The sequence below is a fragment of the Anoplolepis gracilipes genome, chromosome 8, assembly GCF_047496725.1.
Source record: "Anoplolepis gracilipes chromosome 8, ASM4749672v1, whole genome shotgun sequence".
In the NCBI taxonomy this organism is placed as follows: Eukaryota; Metazoa; Arthropoda; class Insecta; order Hymenoptera; family Formicidae; genus Anoplolepis; species Anoplolepis gracilipes.
The window spans coordinates 11,533,912-11,552,531 of record NC_132977.1 but is presented as its reverse complement, the minus strand read 5'-3'; the positions used below and the strand labels follow the sequence as shown (position 1 = coordinate 11,552,531).

Sequence of the window (18,620 nt, the reverse complement as noted above, 5' to 3'; positions counted from 1 at the left end):
TACAAAGTCTAATAAATACAAAGAAGAAAAATGAATAAAACGCAATTATATATTTGCATGATGCATGTGGGTCCCGTATTCTCTATAAGATATACTTGACAAAATTTCCCACAATGAAGATGCAGTGACTAGGAAGCAAGGGGAATTTAATAGAATTTAGCACAACTATAGTGGTTAATGCAAACTGACGGCTACGCAACTAATTAAGTTGAACGAGTATCCGCTCGGCCTTAATCCAATTAATTTCATTCTACGCACCCGCATTTCAGCAAAATGCATCCGCACAACAAATAAGAAAAAAATGGTCAAAAATATCGATCATTATTTTTAGACGCTCGACATTATCGACTATGTCGTACAATGTTTTCCAATTTGCACGTGATGAAATTTTTAATCACGAAATAATAGTAGATATTAAAAGCTAGAAAGAGAAAAGTTGCATTTTCATTACCTAAAAATCGATTTTCTATTATGATTAACATAATGACAATTTTCGATATTATAATTATTCTCCTTCTTATTTGTCAATTTCAAAGAATCAGATGTCAAACTAATGATATAATGTTTACTATAGTTTTGTCATGATAATAAAACTAAAATATGAAACAAACCATGAATAGCCAACAAAAAAATATTAATTATACTTTAATAATAATATCGGCCGCTAAATCACGATCATTAGGGTTCGTTAATTGATTCAGTCAAGCAGAAGATGTCGAAGATCTCCTTGGGTTTGCCCGCATACATTATGTAATTGTTTCTTCTCAATCGAATATCTAATTAGTGTATAGATGAAAGCGATGATTGCTGTTATTATTATCTTCAAAAATATTTATTATTACTTAATATTAAAATATATTCATTAAACTGTTTATTTAGCAAGTGCCTTTTTAAAATCTCGAGAGAATCCCTTCTTTTAACTCCCCAAATATATATTTATATTACAGATCACGGATAGGTATATTAAGACTGAGCTTTGGAGGAGTAAATCTAGTGCTAACTGATAATAGCTAATATATTTTCTTTCAAAACATTATTTTTCACTTTTCCGTGATAAAACTTTTGACAGTAAAAATGCCCTGAGAAAATTTAACTTTATAAAATAAAACTTCTCATTATTTAACAACATTATTCATCAGTGCAAAACAGAAGAAGTAATATAGTTAAAAAATAGAAACACAGTTAAAAAAGGTTAATGTTGCACTATTTAAGTAATAACAATAAATAATATTTGTTATTAGTATTTTATTTTTTCTGAAACAGATTATGATTAAATTTTTTTACAGTAATGCATTTCACTTAACGGAAGAAATATTTAAATGTAACGCGAGTTTTTTTGTTGTTTATCGAAGTGATATACACAAATATGATGTTTGGGAATGTTTACGAACGATAAACGTGTCCTGATAGAAATACAGTAGTGTAGTTATGTGTAAAAATTATGAAAAAAGTAAAATTTTCATAAATAATAATTTTTTTCTTGCAAAAAGCTTCGAAGATCTACACGTATAAAAAAATGAAACCATTGATACTATTTTTTTAATAATTTTTTTACATTCGACAAAAATCGCGTTTTTCGTATAAAATCAACTATAATTAAAATAATTAGTCTTTAACGGTTTAGTGAATCCATTTAATATTTTTTAATATATTAGAGATAATAAAGAAAAGGTTTTTGGAAATTTTATCTATTTAGTACTATTTTTAAATAGCTCAATCAGATACATCTTTAATCTTTGGCCTTTTTTTTCGTCTAGCTCTAGTAGATAGCAAACGTCTAATAAAAATGAGATAAGGAATGAAATGATAGCAGGGTTGGGAAACGTTCCTTTTTTTCAGTAACTAGTAACGACAATTTGATAATTCTTTAATATTGAAATTAGGATTGATTAATTATGGCGTTTGCATAAAGAATTGTCAAATCGTTGTGAATTTACATGCGATTCAATATGAAAACAAGTATTGTGTAAAATGATTATAAGTTTAAAATTATCATATTAAAATTTTTAAATATAAAGCTGGGAGGATTTTTAGCGTTTTAAAAATCTTTCTCCTTAAATTTTTTATGATTTTGCAAATTTAAAATAAATTTATTGTTTTTATTAATATTTTATTAATAATTAATAAAAAAATTACAAAAAAATGTTTTTATTTAATCTGATCTCATTTTAAGATTAAAAAAGTAATGAGAAAAGTAATTATTTTTTAAATAATAATAACGGTAACTAGTTACTTTTGAAAATCAGTAACTAATAACGGTAATTAGATACTTTTTCGATTTGGTAACGAGTAACAATAACTTTTAAAAAGAAACTTTCCCATCCTTGGATATTAGATAGACACGTTAAATAACGTAGCTCTAAATATTTGATCTGACTTTTTGCTTTCTTTCCTTCGTCAGGCTCTAATAATTTCAATATAGTATAATCCAGCATGTGGAAATGAAAGACGAGAAACAAAGAAACGAACGGACGAGCAAAAAAACGGCGAAACGACAAATTGATTGCACATATCCATGATAAAGCCTTGAAGTTCGATAATGACCTCTTCGTTTAATCAATTTTGTAAAAAGTCGGGATCGACTTTATTGCAACGCGTTTCGCATTTCTTTTGATTTATACGTAGTGATCCGCAAATAACAGGAAACTTCAAATTTACAAGAAATTGAATTTCATCTTTTCTTTGTGGGATTTTCATTTTTTTTTGTCTAACAATAAGTAAAAGGTATAAATTAAATCATTCATTCAGTAAAGTATACGTCTTTAATTTTGTTCTCTGTAGCGGAAATAATTGCAATCTTTGCTTACAATTAATTTACTTACAGTTAGCTCCTCAGTCAAATATTAGCAACGTATCTCGAATGATCTTGAAATGATATCACACACACGAAATTTATGCTTTCTGAAATTAGTTACACGAAAAATCACTTGCATTACGAAGTACTGATGCGCATAACACGAAGGTACATTTCATACTTCGGGCTTATTGTTAAAACGAGACTAGAAGATCGACAATTCCTATATGACCACGTTTACATCGAGTGACCTGATCGCGGCCTGACCTAAGCCGTGACTCAAAGTAGATCTAGTCGTCAGTCGTTTACAAAGAGACCTAGAAATTGACAGGGTTGAATTTAGTTCACGCTAGTCAGGGTCATCTATGATGTTTATCACGCGTATACACCATATTGAAATCGATTGTATTTATTCGAACTTCGTGGGTTAACTTAATCTTTTTAAGTTTCTTTAAATAATTTTATAATGTATAAAATAATACACATATCTTTGCGACAATACATTATGTTTTTTCAACATAGTATTATTTTAGAAATGAATAGAAGAAATAATTCTTCTTTGAAAATTATGCGTCGAAGAAAACAAATGTGGGACAAAATTCGACAATTGTACAGGAAATAATGTTAATGGAATTTATAAAAATGTTTCCCATGGCTAACATTTTAGAAATGTATTTAAATACTAAACGTGTTGAAAGAAGTATATGGATGAAGCCAAGAAGCAATCATTTTTGAAATGAGATAGTATTATGTACATATACTGACTCAGATTGGATAGAGAGTTTCAGAATTTTAGGTCGAATTTGAGGTATAGACCGAGGCCTAAATGCACGGTGTAAACGTGATCTATGTTTTTTAAAGCTTTCTTATCTCTTATGTACAGTTATAGTCTCGTAAGTCCATTTCTAACGAATAGCAAATTCGGTTGGACTACATTCGAAGTGTAGGATTATCGCTCGAAATGTACACAAAGTATGACACTTGAAGCGTGCACACGTGTTCGGTCGCCGAAGTTGACAGACACCGGTGATTCCTTCCGGTGTCATGTATATAAACTTATACTGCTATAAATAATTAAAAAAATAAAATGATTAATACTAAAAGCTATTATTATTATTTAATACTAATAATAATAATAATCATTTATACTATATTATAATTATCTTAGGCCGGTATTCATAGTTCACTTTTATACTTAAGATCACCTAAAGTCTGGTTTTAAATTGTTTTCAAACTCCGTTCAGCTAATCAGATGGCGGAAAAGAATTTTAAGACCTTAAAATTAGAGTTGGGCATTTATCCGTAAACTATAATAATCTACTTCTACTCGTAAACAATGTAAACTATGTGTAACATGTCATCTATGTCAACAATGAATAATCTATGTATGCAATGTGGCTTATCAAAGACTTTCTTTACATATTATTTTTCATATTGCTTTAAAGTAAATATAACTACACAATTTCTTGTTAAATTAACTAAAGTCACATATACAGATAACGTTAACTATTGTATTTTATATTATATTCACTTTTTTGCATTCTGACATTTAATTTATAATAGCTTACATAGTTTACACTGTCATGAAAAAAGTGTATGTAAACATTATGTAGACAATACGTAAACAATTCATGTAGACGTAATTTTCAAATCTACGGCACAACCCTGCTTAAAATTAAGACAATCTTAAATATGAGAACGGATTATAAATATCAGCCTTAATTACTTATGTTTATATTGTAAATTTGTGTACAATTTATTATGTGCATACGAACCTTTAATGCGCAATCCAACTAAATTCGTTATTAAATTAAAAAAAAAGAAAGACAAACCGGGCCTTTGATATTTTATTATATCTTTAAATGCACTCAATAATAGATGGATTGCAAAGTTGATACGATCGATGTAATTAGTATAACACAGTCTCCGCATCGAGTCCGTATACCTCGAGGGTTCTCAATTAAATGCCCAATTAAGAGATAAGGCGCTATAAAGGCGACATTTACGAGCGTATATTCAGTATGCAAATATCTATTAATAATTCGATCTCGCGTCAACGATGTGCGCATGATCGATCGTTGCATCGCGAGGGTGACGAGGATAGTAATGTACGGGGACAATGCAGAAACGTGCGAATTGAATCGCCACACGTGGCACAGCTGCAGCCCTCACAATGTGTGAATGTGCGAAAAAATGTATGCCGCGCGCGCGCGAAAACCTTGACGCGATCATCGGTATCGTAAAATGTGGTGAACGTTGTTGCTGAATTCAAGAAGAAACATATCACACGCCTGATATTCATGAATAATCGTACGTACGTCGGAGTTTTTAGCGACCGCAAGGTCTCCGCAATTGAGGCAAGATATTCTCCGCCAAGCGGATGAGAAATTGAGTGTCAATAGAGGCATACTCGTGAAAAGCTAGATGAAAGGAGAGATATAATAAGTAGATAGATAAAAGTAAAGAAAGATATGGTAAAGACAAAGTACATTTCACGAATAACATTCGAGAGCTGGCTATACTAATTTTTTTCTTTTTTTTTTTTTAATACAAAGCGCGAAAAAGAAAATTCTGACTTGAGTAAAAATTGTCAATTAATATTAAGTTTAATGAATCTCTCGCTTTATTTTATACATCAAAATTAAGATTAAAAAAAAGAGTTGCACGTACATACACAAGGTGTTTATTATATATACAATACAAAATGTCCGGTAATAATCGCCCCACCTCTCGAGCGTTTTTAATTAACATTTTAATAATTATTGCGAAAATCGCAAAATGATAGAGCGGGCGATTATTACCGGACACCCTGTATATAATATATAATTTTTAAACATATAAAATCTTTTGTATTATAAAATATCAAGTTTATATTATATATGTATAGATTAAGAAATATTAATTTTATATACAATTTAAATTCTGCAATATTAAGATTTCTATCCAAACTAGCACTAATGAAGTGAAAAAAGAGAAATATTAAGAAAATCGAAGCTCTTTCAAGAATCTCTTGATATCTCTTGTTAATTGTCTCTTCTAGATTCATCTCTTTGAGATGACACGGATTAGTTTTTTTTTCTGTTTCTCATTGTTGTGATAAGAATTTATTTTTTTAATTAATTAATTTAAAAATTACTTCGCACATCATGTATAAAAAAATCGCTGAATTTAATTAATTAAAGATAATAAACTTGCCTCACCTGATGCACAATTCGCTCCGTTTTTTACACTATTCATTAATAAAAGTGTTAGAGCGAACACGTTTAACTTTTTCATGATTTGCACTTTATATAATATATAACTGATTGACACTCGCTCGATCTAACATAAATCAAATCGTCCTGATCGATCACACGATGATCCACGTGTTTTTGCAACTACGACTCTCGTCTTTCAACTATCTCTGAAGCTCGTATCGAGCCCATGTATTGAAAATTGAAGATTAAAAATTAAAGATTGAAGTTGGACCAATCGGGACAGGAGAAACTAAATTTTTTTGATCCTGATTGGTCAATTTTCAATCTTCAATCTCAGTCTCAATCTTCAATGCGTAGTTTAATACGAGCTTTAAGAAAGATAGAATCAACGAAACTATGCCGACCGATTGACAACTGACAAGTAAATGGTTCCAGATCAAACATTGCGTCTTTGCCCTCTCAAAACCACTATATCCAGCCTTACTTGGATCCATTTTGCACTCAGTATTCGATTGGCCATCAGGAGTAGAAAAATCTTTTCCTCTAGTCCTAATCCAACGATTCGAAGCGAAGTACATTTCCAGCGTACCTACGAGATAATAAAACCGCGAGATAATGAATCATTATCTCCGGTGCGCTATAACTCTCTCCCCTCTACCGCGCGAGAAGAAAACCCGCGTTTGACCTAGAAAAACATGTAATATCGAATATGTAATCCTTGTATAACAACTTTATCCACACTTTTTTTATCATCCAGACAGGAAGCATAACAACGGATGCGGGGAGCAACGAGAAGAAGAGGGATAGAAAGTGAAGAATCGAATGTGGAAGAGTGAGGAAGTGAGATAGAAATGTTGCAAATGAAGAAAAACCCAAGTGAACGGGATATGCTTCCACGATACGGAAAATAATTGCGCGAACTTTTCTGTGTGCAACGATTAATTCGATATAAAGGCGTTTATCACGCATCAATGACCGATTTAATTATTTTAATGGCTATAGCGATTTGTATGACAGCAGCATAGAATAGTAGTAGTTCGTAGCAATAAATTATGTTACTCTTATTCCCACCGTGTTATGAGCAATTATCATTGTTGATAATATTTAAAACACAGGCATTTATGTCCCGATGTAATTCAAACATGAGTTTTTTGCAAAAAATTATATAAAGTTTACATTACAAATCAAAATTATTCAATTATAACAATAATAAAAACAATTAAAACAGCAACAAAATTGTGAAAGTGAAATGATTAAAGTTTCAATTTAATTGATTATTTAATTGATCGTGCAATAATTTCATTAATTTCGCGTAATTTTATTCAATTGCTCTCTGCAACGAAACTAATTTCGTCTTTTATTTTCAAAAGTTTTTTCAAACAATAATTATTTGTTGAACTCTCTTAAACTGAGAAAAAATTGAGATCAAAATTAATCGATCGGAGAGAACAATTTATTAATTCAATTTAATATTAATCAAACTTGATTTTCGCGGTTTATACAAATTATTTTACTCTTTGACTATTTGTACTGTAGAGAAACATTTGAATATTTAAGAACCAAATACGCTGATTACAAAGTGAAATAAGGTCAAGTAGTATTATATTACAAATAATTATAATAATTAGAATAATTAGAATTTTAATTCACGGGAATTACGATAAGGAAAAGTAAAGGCCTCTCTTTGTCTCTCTGTCTTTTTTTCTCTTATTTTACGCAATAGTTGTACCAATGTTCGCGTTCGATAACCGATGAAAATTATCGCAGCTTTATCAGCAATGATAATTGCGCGAGGTCACGAATAATTACCGGGCGCATCGAGAACCGACACACCCGCTCTATCGATTGTAGTAACTGTAAAACAAATATTTAAGAAAATAATATAAAATTGCATTTTTAACACGAAATAATTGCAAACTTTACATCTGTCGCATATTACTGTTTATAGTTTATTTCATAATATTATTCTTTTAATATCAATTTTCCACAATAATTAATAATAAGATGTGACATTGATTTGCAGGAAGTTCCGCATACTTTCATTAAAGGCTTATCATTCTTTAAATATTTCAAAGTTGCAAATATCCTAACAATCTAAACGTTTCAATAATCTAAAATAATGGATATCAAATTTAATTCAATAAAAAAATTTTTTTAAATATCGAGAAATTATCTGATTTAGGTGATAGGTTCTAAATCATAATAAGCATAAAATTTAAAGTTATAATATGGTGTTAACAATTCTGGCGGTATTATTAACCGTTTAAATTCAATAATTTTATTTTTATAAATAGATGCGATATTACTATACAATACTCAATCTTATAATAAGTTACCTCTGTATATTTACATATTATTGCTCTAATGCCAAATATTTTATATTTATTATTATATTATAGAGCCTTTACGTAACTAATTAATTTCTAAATCATATTTTCCATAAAACCATAATGCAAGATACGTTTTATCTAAATAACAATTGTTAATACGCACAATATTTTAAGACATCCTCGAGTTGCGAGGATTAAAGCAAGATTTGATATTAACAGTATCAAATTGTAATACGGAAAGCTATATTATTTGCGTTAGAATTTCGCAACTCGAGACCGCCGTATCGCCAATGTTTATATTTGTCCAATGCATTAGGCAAAAGTGTTTCTATGAATCATAAAGTAATCGGGATTTTATTGTACATGTCATAGGTGCTGACTGAATCAAATTGCCAAAGCGGCTCGTATGTCCCGCTCGGACACGCAATGACCGGTGCATAAACTTATTACTCACGCGTATGCACGTGTCCGCGGAATAATTATCGAGCATGGCTTTAATAGATATTTGCGAATTTAAATTGACGTATCAGGCACGACCGAGCTGATTATTCGCCGCGTTATTCTCACTCGATTGAGTAAGACCATTAATAATAACGAACGCTTCTGCCGAAGGATATTTAATATTTATTATGTAAAGTTTCATTTTGCTATAGGAAAAATATTTACTCGCGCATTAAATCCGTCAGCAATATCGCGTATATACATTCTCCTATGAATCAGTAAGATACAATTGAAAAAGATTAGGACGACCGGAAGTTTTGTAAGATAAACGCTTGTTCTTACTGCAGAAAACATATGTGCAACGATACGATTGCGCGATAACGGAGTGTGGCGTTTATGCGTTATCGATGCGATGAGAGAGAAATTCGCGGGATGCATTATGGATCACTTCTAGGAAAGATTTACGTTCAACATCGGTCGAAGATTCATTCATCTGTACGAGAGTAGGATCGCGACGCGACGGGAAGACAACTAATACGTCTACGTCGAACCGTATATAATTGCGCGATAATAGAACGCGTCGATAAAAACGTAGTCAGCCACACACTCGTGACTCCGTTTTCTGTCCGAGTCGATTTACCTCAAACATGTCGTTAGCGGTTTTTTTTCAACGCAAAGCTTCTTAAACGCCGCGCTCGATACATTTTCATAATCTGACTCACACCTTTAGCGAGAGATCGTGCGTGACGCTCTGAGAAAACACTATACATGATCTACACGCGTGTCGGATTACTGGAGTCTGTTTTCTAGGATTCTTGCGCGATTTCCGCACTCGGCCTCGTAGAATCGACGAGCGAGATAAATATATTTCGGAAAATCAATTCATTTGCTAAAATAATAATTTAAAATTTAAGTTTTTCATTGAATATCAAATAAGACAGGAATGTAGGAATGCAAAATTTGCATTTTTCTGCAAACGAGAAATAAATAGAACAATTATACATATTATTGATGTAAACATTTTCTATATATTAATATATACAAATAGATGAGTATACTTAAAAATCTGTCAAAGTTTATTTTTAAAAAAACTTAATAGTATATATATATAAATATTTAATTTTTATTTTTATTTAGTTATTTGACAGATAAATGACAGCGAGAGCGAGAGAGAGAGAGAGAGAGAGACGTACTTTCTAACGACGAGTTATTTTATTCTCATTATTCTAATGAAGAAAAAGAAGCGTCTTTATGGCTTGGAAAATTTTCACGTGCAATTTGTGGCGTCGGAAGGAAAGTGCGCGTTAATTTTGCGAACGATTCCCTCTTTCCTCTAAAGATGGCCGCTCCAGAACGTCGAGTCGGCGACGCGACGTGATCAATACTCGCAACTCGTGTACAGTTTGGGGCCACAGGTATCTACATTCTCTGCCACAGTAACTCGCCCTCACTCGGAGGAGGGAAAGAAGGTCTGTGCACCGCGTCAGGCAAATCTACCCCGTGATATTATCGAGAAGCTTGCTAACGATTTTATCCATACGAACACCGCGCAGGTCTCTTCCATCACGGAACAATTGTTTGCATTTATACGGCAGTCCTCGCGAAATGTCCCACCGTCATTTCGGAATTTAAGATCTTTGTAGAATGATATTGAATTAAAGATTAAAATATATATTCGACGGAAAAATTTGTAATTTGCAAACTTCATATTTTATATTTAAGATATATGCATTTCAGATATGACTTATATTAAATACGTATAAACTTATTTAATTTTTAATTCTTCAGCAGCAGTTTCTCCAACGATTTTAATTTTAATCTCGGTTTAAATTATATCTTCGTCTCTTTTTCTTGAATTTGTCCGAATTTTTTTAACGACGAAACAATAATATAATTTGAATTGATAATGAGAAAATTAAAATTGACGTTGGAAAAACGGACCCCGAGTGTTTTATATATATATATATATATGCTGATTCAGTTCTCAAAAAATATATACATTTGTAGAACTACGAGTTGAGAAAAACTATCTCCAAGTTCTTTTATAAAAAATATCTGGTATCTATTATAAAGAATTGCGTTTATAGCGAAAATTTCTTTATGAGAAAGAAAAATAAAATTCAAATCTACGAAACGTCAAACGGTTTTCCAGAATCTGAAAAGCACTATCGATCGCACTTCAATTCCTGAGAATGCGAAATAATCGATATCTCGCGCCTCTCTGACAACGGAAATTATCGCATAATTTGCATGTGATGTGATTTTCCACGTAGCATCAACATTGAAATCGATAGTATCGGTAAACTCGAGGGAAGAAAAGAATGTCACGAGTCGAAAAAAATGATTTTTAAAATCATATGCATTTCTTTATATATTATATAATTAATAATCGATGATTCATTAAAAGATTTTGTATTTTTCACTTGATGCTACTTTTAAATTAATAAATTTAGATAATAATATATATATATATATATATATTATGTATATATTATATATTATTATTTTTACACAGTTTATGTGTAGAAAAAATTTTCTAAATTTATATTGTTAAATTATTTAATTATTTTGTAGGCATTTTTATCGATGTATAATCTCTCATTACTTTCCCTTCGTTAAATAAAAAGCCTATTTTTTTAAGTTGGCGCAGAAAATTATTTCTTCCTTAATTTTGTTCTTTTGTCCTTTAATCGTGTATTGTTAGAATTAGTCTTCTCGACGATTTTCCTAACTTTACTTGACGTTGAAATTGTCGGTACGACAATAAAAATATGGCGTACAATTAACGTAGGCCTTAAGGATAATTATGTACGATTAAACAATCTGTGTTTCCTCCGTCGCCAGTCCGTGAAGATAATCGGCGCGAAAAACAAATGTTTATTCGCACCGCTACTGTAAAGAGGCTCTCGGTGCTGCCGTTTTATGTACGCCGAAATTTATAATTTTTCTGCGAGCAGACAAACAGACGACATTTCTGGCTCGATAAAAGTGGCTTTGACGTAACACGAAGCGGCGAACACTCTAAAAGTCAAAATCGTGACCGACGAAGAACTCATGAAAATTGTTAGGAACGCGATAGCGTTTTATGTATATTCAGTCCACGCACATATTATATTATGCCAGTCTCGACCTCCAAGCATAGCATTTAACTCAAAAGTAATGCATTTAGCTAGATACAAATTCTAATTTTAGTTTACTAAAAACGCGAAACAATCGATTATCCAGTTATATTAATATGAACTTTGTCATTTTCAGTTTTGCCGAACGCGACATTTAATTAAGTTTAACGACAGACAAATTTAAAGTCAATTTTGGAATTTGAACGTTTTTCGTATTTAATTACATAATTGATTTTTAATATTTAATTTTAAATTATCTTAGTAACACTTTGAAAATCTGAGTTGTATTAATATGAGTATTATGTATCAAAGAGATCTTTTACATAATTTGTAGAAATATATTAAGTAAAAAACCAGGCTAATTAGAACTGGACAAAGTCAAAGGCGCAAAATAAAAATACAAATAAAATAAAGATAATTGTAAAGATTATTTAAAAATATGGAACATGCGCTTCAAGTGTTTGAATGTCATCCTTGCGCAGGGATTGTTTATCAACTAATTTCTATTCAATATATGTTGCTGCTGAAGCAAGTGCAAAGTACAAAAAAAGATTACATTAATCCCTACATAATGATAATTATTCACATGCAAAATCATGAAGCATCACGCGCGTTCTACATTTTTTAATAAATTTTAACACATTATTTTTATTTTTATTTTGCTCCTTTGATCTTCCGCCCGGCTCTAATTAGCTCATTCTTTGCTTAATACATTAGTTGATGATTATACATTAGTCTTATGATAATATATCTGTTAATAGATTAGAGTCTAGAGCCTAATTTTCGTAATGTGTACATTTGTACAATTACCTTTTATTTTTCGTAAAACGGCTGCTGGTTCCAAGCGCAATCCCACTTGTATCGATCGCGTTCATTGAAAAATACTTCTAAATGTATTTGACAATCGATAAACAGCTGATGAAGAAAGCGCACTTTTTCATTAAACATTCACATTGAAATTTCACTCATAATTCTTGCTATTTGCTTCCGACTTCTTCCTCATAAAGACGCTTCATTTATTTCAAGTAATCAGATCTTATAATTTTTTTTTTTTTTTTTTTTTTCAAACTAAAACAATATACATCACTGAAAGAATTGCAAATCTCTCCCGGAGAATCTGTCGTCTTCGGTTGCGCGATTGTATCGACTTTCGGAAACACGACGTTTTTTTTTTCAACAACGTTTCCACCGAGAAGCGGCTCGATGCGCTTTGGCCGATGACCGGCCCTGCAATGAACATACATACAATTCGCACGAAGGAACCGATGCCCCAGGCGTATCACCGTCTATACATAGCGCGACTCATGCGATGCGCAGACGCCTGGTATGTCCCAATGCTTTTACACAGCACGGCGGGATAAAAAAAAAAAAAAATTAAACGTTTTACCCTTCTTTAGATAGTAATCTCTGTTTTTTTTCCAAATGACTCAAGCGAGAAATATTTTTTTAAAAATCGCCTCTCAGAAAGAAAGCATTGATCGATTAATTTTTCTCTCGACGTTTCACTCGACGTGTCAATGACTCGGTTAAAATCCGAGTTAACGATACATGTGGAGAAGAAAGAACAGGCTCTCTTTTCTATCCAAATGCCCCTGACCTAGATAAATAGACGGACTCACAAAAATAGCTAAGATCGGCTTTCCGAAATAAAGTATGATCTGACTCTGACCTGCCTAATAAAAGCTATACCTTCATAAAGTTTCATCGATACAGTATTTGAGTTACATAATAATTATAAGAGCCTACTGTCATTTTCTTATATAATAAAAAGTATAATTAGATAATTATATAATATTTCGCATAGAATATGTATACAATTTGAGGTAAATGGAATGTATAATATGAAATAAAAAATTACCGCGAAATATGACAGCGGTGAATATAAATAAAACAAATACAAACGTAAAAAATTAAGTTTAATTAAATATATGTAAGCGTTTATATTACAAGTATTATTTTATTTCGCTTTCTAATTCTTCGAAGGTGCATTGACACGAATCATAATACCGATGCGGGGTTGAAGGCCAATCAATTCAACGCAAATATGCGCACCATTTTTGGTTGAACAATTGATTCGTTATATCGTGAGTGAATCTAATAATTTTCAACACTCACTCTTTAGATCACAACGTTATAGATAACAGTACGGTGCTGTATATAAGAAGTGTTCGATAATAACGTTTATTATTTCTCATTGAGAATTATGAAAATTACTCTGCGAGTCAAGAAATTAACAAGCTTCTTTTTCAACTTTTGAGGATTCATAATTGAATGACTCATTCGTCGCGGCATTTTAAGATCCTAAGCTAATTTCAATAAAACGGATGTCGTTACATAATTACATTCGGCTTCTCAAAATGAACTTGTACGGTATTCAGAGGTATATCCACTGCATGATAGATAAAGAAATATACGATCCAATCCGAGAAGCAATAAGAGGAGGTCAAAGGACACATAGCTTCCTGAGAAAAAAACAGATAAAGAAAGACAAGGCATTATCTTCCTAACTTGTCATGATTCATCTCACAAAGCTTGCATATGCATTAATTGTATATTTTACTTAATAGCAATGAAAAATAACAAAGTTTAATATCTCATAAATAATATTAATATTCTATTTAATTTTTTTAGAACAATTTATATAAATGTAACAGTCAAAAAACGCATACACAACTTAACAGAATGTTTATCCAAATCTTAAAAAAATCATTAAATTCCCTGATGGGATCGTAAAAAAATCATTAAAAAATCTCTCCAGGTATTTAAAATTTCAAATAAAGAGAATATTTTTGAGATTTTATTCCACTGTATTTATCTAATAAATTTTGTTTATCATACACTAATGCAGGCAAAGGAAAACATAATGTTACTTAAGTTTTAAGCTGTAGACTTTACAAGTGTACTGATAAAACTAAATAGCTTTTATTAAAATAACAATTTTTAATCACTAAAAATTAAAATAAAAAATATATACTGCACATTCAATATTCGTTAAAACATTGAATATTAATAGAGATATATATTTATAATTTACAGTATAAAAGCAAAATTATCAAAGAGAGGATTTTTTTAAATTCCTGAGTCCTAATAAAATTTTATGATAACTCCCCGATTTCTTCAGATACAAAAAATTCTGTAAGAATTCTGTAAGGTTTTCCGTGTTTTTCCAGATAGTATATAACACCCTGCTTAAACATATAATAAATTAATAAAAAGAAATAGAAGAAATATAAAAATAAATAGAAATAAAAATACAGAAAAAGATAATTAATCTTGCACAAAATTTATTTTAAATTTTGGAAAAAGACATGACATAAATTTATTTTTATGTAAAATTAAAAATAATGCTAAAAATACTTTTTTCAATTTTGTTAACATACTTATACTTTTTGGAAAAGTTCTGCTTTATGTGTATAAATAAATAAATAAATAAATATATATATATATTTATATATATATATTACAATGCATTAAATTGTAGTTAATTTTTTTGCATAGCAAAAAAAATAATGTTTAAAACACGTTCCCAATTACAAAAAATGAGCGAAAATTATATCAATCAAGAAAAACGTCATTAATAAATTTCTTTCCCGTTCATTTCTTTCGTTGACTGAATCTACAAAAATATATTATCGAATTTATTATCGCTTGTCGATTGGGATAATATCGATTCGATAACACGCAAGCGTACAGCTCCAACGCAAATATAGGTCAAGCTACCTTATTCGGTTATAGACATGGAGTTAATAGTCGCTGAAAATATGGAATATTGCGGAAGTAAATCGTCATAGAAAAACTTTGAGCTTTATAAGAATCTTTGATCGAGAAATGTTTAAGATTCTTTGCAATTTAAGAACTCGAAAAATTGAAATTGATTTAACCGAGAATCCCGGGAGAGATGTAAATGTAAAAAACGTATATTGTATTGAAATATATACTTGTCAAAATATTACAGCTTTATCAGCTGTTGCCCGAAAATTACACATCGCGAATGAATCGCGGAAGTATCAAGCGAAAGCGGCAAGTAGTAAGTGTCAAGCTTAGTCAGACATGGCGAGAGATTTCGTCTCGCCGCGACCGTCTCCACGCTTCTTATCTTACTTACTTCTTGCGCGCGTACGCATCGATTCGTATTACGTCAACAAAGTTGCTTGTACGTGACCCGATCCCTCTCGTTCATCAACTTAAGAATCGTGTTTCATACTAAATTCTGTTAGCGAAATCGTTATAAATATAATCAAAACTATAACGAAACAAATGCGCGCATGCAGACACGTTGATCCACAAGTTATCAAAGTGCAAACGATTTAAAAAAAATTAAAACATCTTGAAACGATAAATGATTTGAAGAATTTGTAGAAATCCAATTTATCACAAACTATTTATTGAGATAAAGAGAAAAAGAAAGCGAAAGAGAGAGAGAGAGAGAGAGAGAGAGAGAGAGAGAAGGAGGGAGAGAGGGGGGGAGAGAGAGAGAGAGAGAGAAAGAAGCACAATAACTATCTCTTTTGAGAAGGTTTATAAGAAAAAAATCTATTCTAGATTCAGCAAAGCATCTGTCATTAAAATTAAACTGTCAACGTTTTAAAATATCATTTACATTTATCTAAATATATATATTCATTTATAACTTAAATTCGTATATGTATGAATTTATTTATAAATTAAAATTTACCTTAATTATAATTATCAAACTCGACTTTATTTCTCTTTTATAGATGATGATGGATAATGATGTCGGAAGTAAAAACATAACACACGTGTCATTACATGCGGCTACTGTCCGCGACCGCGAGGCATGCGAAATGATTTGAGACTGAATTTAATGACACGCTGAATTTCTCGCGCGTAATTGAGATGAATCGTGCTTGGTTCGACGTCTTGATTGAATACTGTAGACGTCAATTAATCTGGATCTTGGTTATTAAATCTGCTAAATTATTTCGACTCTTTAACGTATTTATTTTTATCTCTGTGGAATAATATATAATTCAAAGAATACGAAATTCAATTATTACGTTGGGTTAAAATGAAAATTGAAAATCTTGTTATTTAATAATAATTATAATGTAATGATATTTAATTATATTTTCCACATTCAATCTAATTGTTATAACATTATTTAAAAAATGCGATAATTATTTATCTAAGAATATCATTAAACAAATCCCAAAGAAAAATAATAAGTGTCAATTGTAACGCGTTGGAAATTATTTCATATTATTACTACTTCAATGTCGCTATTATTTTTCTAAAATTTTTCAATTTCTCACATCGATCACTATTACCAATCGTCATTGTACACGACATTAAACATGTTTTGATTTCTAAATATCAAACACACATTTTTAATACATTGCTTGTCGAAATTACAATGTAACTGAAATAGAAGAACTAGTCTCGATGATCAAACGTTGAAAGTAGACACTATACTGATTGAAAATTATGGTTACAGCCATAAACTGGCCAAATCTAATCTAAAGGTGTTTTTCTCGGTGGTCCTTTAAACCAACTTTTTATGGATATAACACTATTTAGCTTCGACAAAAACGCTGATAAATCAACCGAGAAAAAAATAAATTCCTTACCTCAGGGACGACCGTTCACCTTATGCAGTCACCTTAAACCGCGTGTGTCTCTAATTCGCAGGTGGATTAGTGTTGATAAAGACTCACTATAGTAAAGAATACGACGTAAGATCATCTTTGTTTTGCGCTTTCCCTGTAAAGTAAAGATAAATCAATTAAAAGAGGAAGTTGTTTCTCATAATATTATATACAATTCTTATATCTCTCCCTTCAAATTTTCAAAAGTAGTATTCGACAATTTCATAAAAGTAAAACAAAAAGTTTTAGATAGGTGTTTTTTTTCTAAATAACAAATAATCATATAATAAAAAAAAAAATTCGCCCAACGTGGGGCTCGAACCCACGACCCTGAGATTAAGAGTCTCATGCTCTACCGACTGAGCTAGCCGGGCTAGATGAGAATTCATTTTTGAGAGAGCCTTTTGAAATGAAAAGAAATTGGTTAAATATTAATTATAAATATTACTGCGAAAACTTTTTATACATTAAGCTGATTTTAACCGATAATGTTTGATAAAATTCCAAACAGATTCTATTTATAATTTTATACACCACATTTACTAATATTTATGTATATTTATGTATATTTATGTATATTTATGTATATTTATGTATATTTATGTATATTTATGTATATTTATGTATATTTATGTATATTTATGTATATTTATGCACATTTAAATATACTTTGTATATGTAGATATATTTTTTCTTCGAATATATTTTTTCTACAGGACGTGTTGCACACAAAATCAAATTCTGTTTCAAATTTTGTTAAAAATCACCTAAAGCGGTCTTAACATCATTATAATCACATATCTCAATACAATTATGAAAATCTATAGAGAAACATAAGGTCAATATGTCCTTTGTAGGTGTTAATTTTCTTTTGTATCCGTTACATATCTGATTGAGAATTTCAAAGTGCTTCGACATAAATTTCGCAGTAACTCACGTGATATCCCGATAGGAAAAAGGTTTTCCCGAATTTTTCCAGTTTGTCTTCGAGTATCTCTGTCAAATGCAGTTTCCGACCAGAGAAGTACAACGCGTTAAAACTTTCTATCGTTTCTGCAAACGTTCGTTATTACGCGTACACAACGAAATTGAATTTAGTCCCTCAAGTTCATGAATTGTTTACGATTCCGCGC

General features: G+C 30.7%; 1 protein-coding gene and 1 non-coding gene across 3 annotated transcripts in view; both read right to left on the bottom strand.

The window, feature by feature from the left end:
• Positions 1–18,581, bottom strand: part of Axed (BTB/POZ domain-containing protein axundead) — a 27,801-nt gene extending 9,220 nt beyond the window's left edge. The window contains exons 1-2 of one of the 2 annotated variants that reach the window (XM_072898606.1): positions 18,425–18,581; positions 17,470–17,602 (exon numbers count right to left, since the gene is read on the bottom strand). The gene's annotated coding sequence lies outside the window, so the exon portion shown is untranslated. Of the gene's footprint in view, positions 1–12,691; positions 13,135–17,469; positions 17,603–18,424 lie in introns of those variants that run through there. The other variant, XM_072898605.1, reaches the window with a different exon arrangement.
• Trnak-cuu (transfer RNA lysine (anticodon CUU)) lies at positions 17,789–17,861 on the bottom strand. Its single transcript has one exon. It is a non-coding gene; the product is annotated as a tRNA-Lys (tRNA).
• Positions 18,582–18,620: the final 39 nt, after the last annotated feature.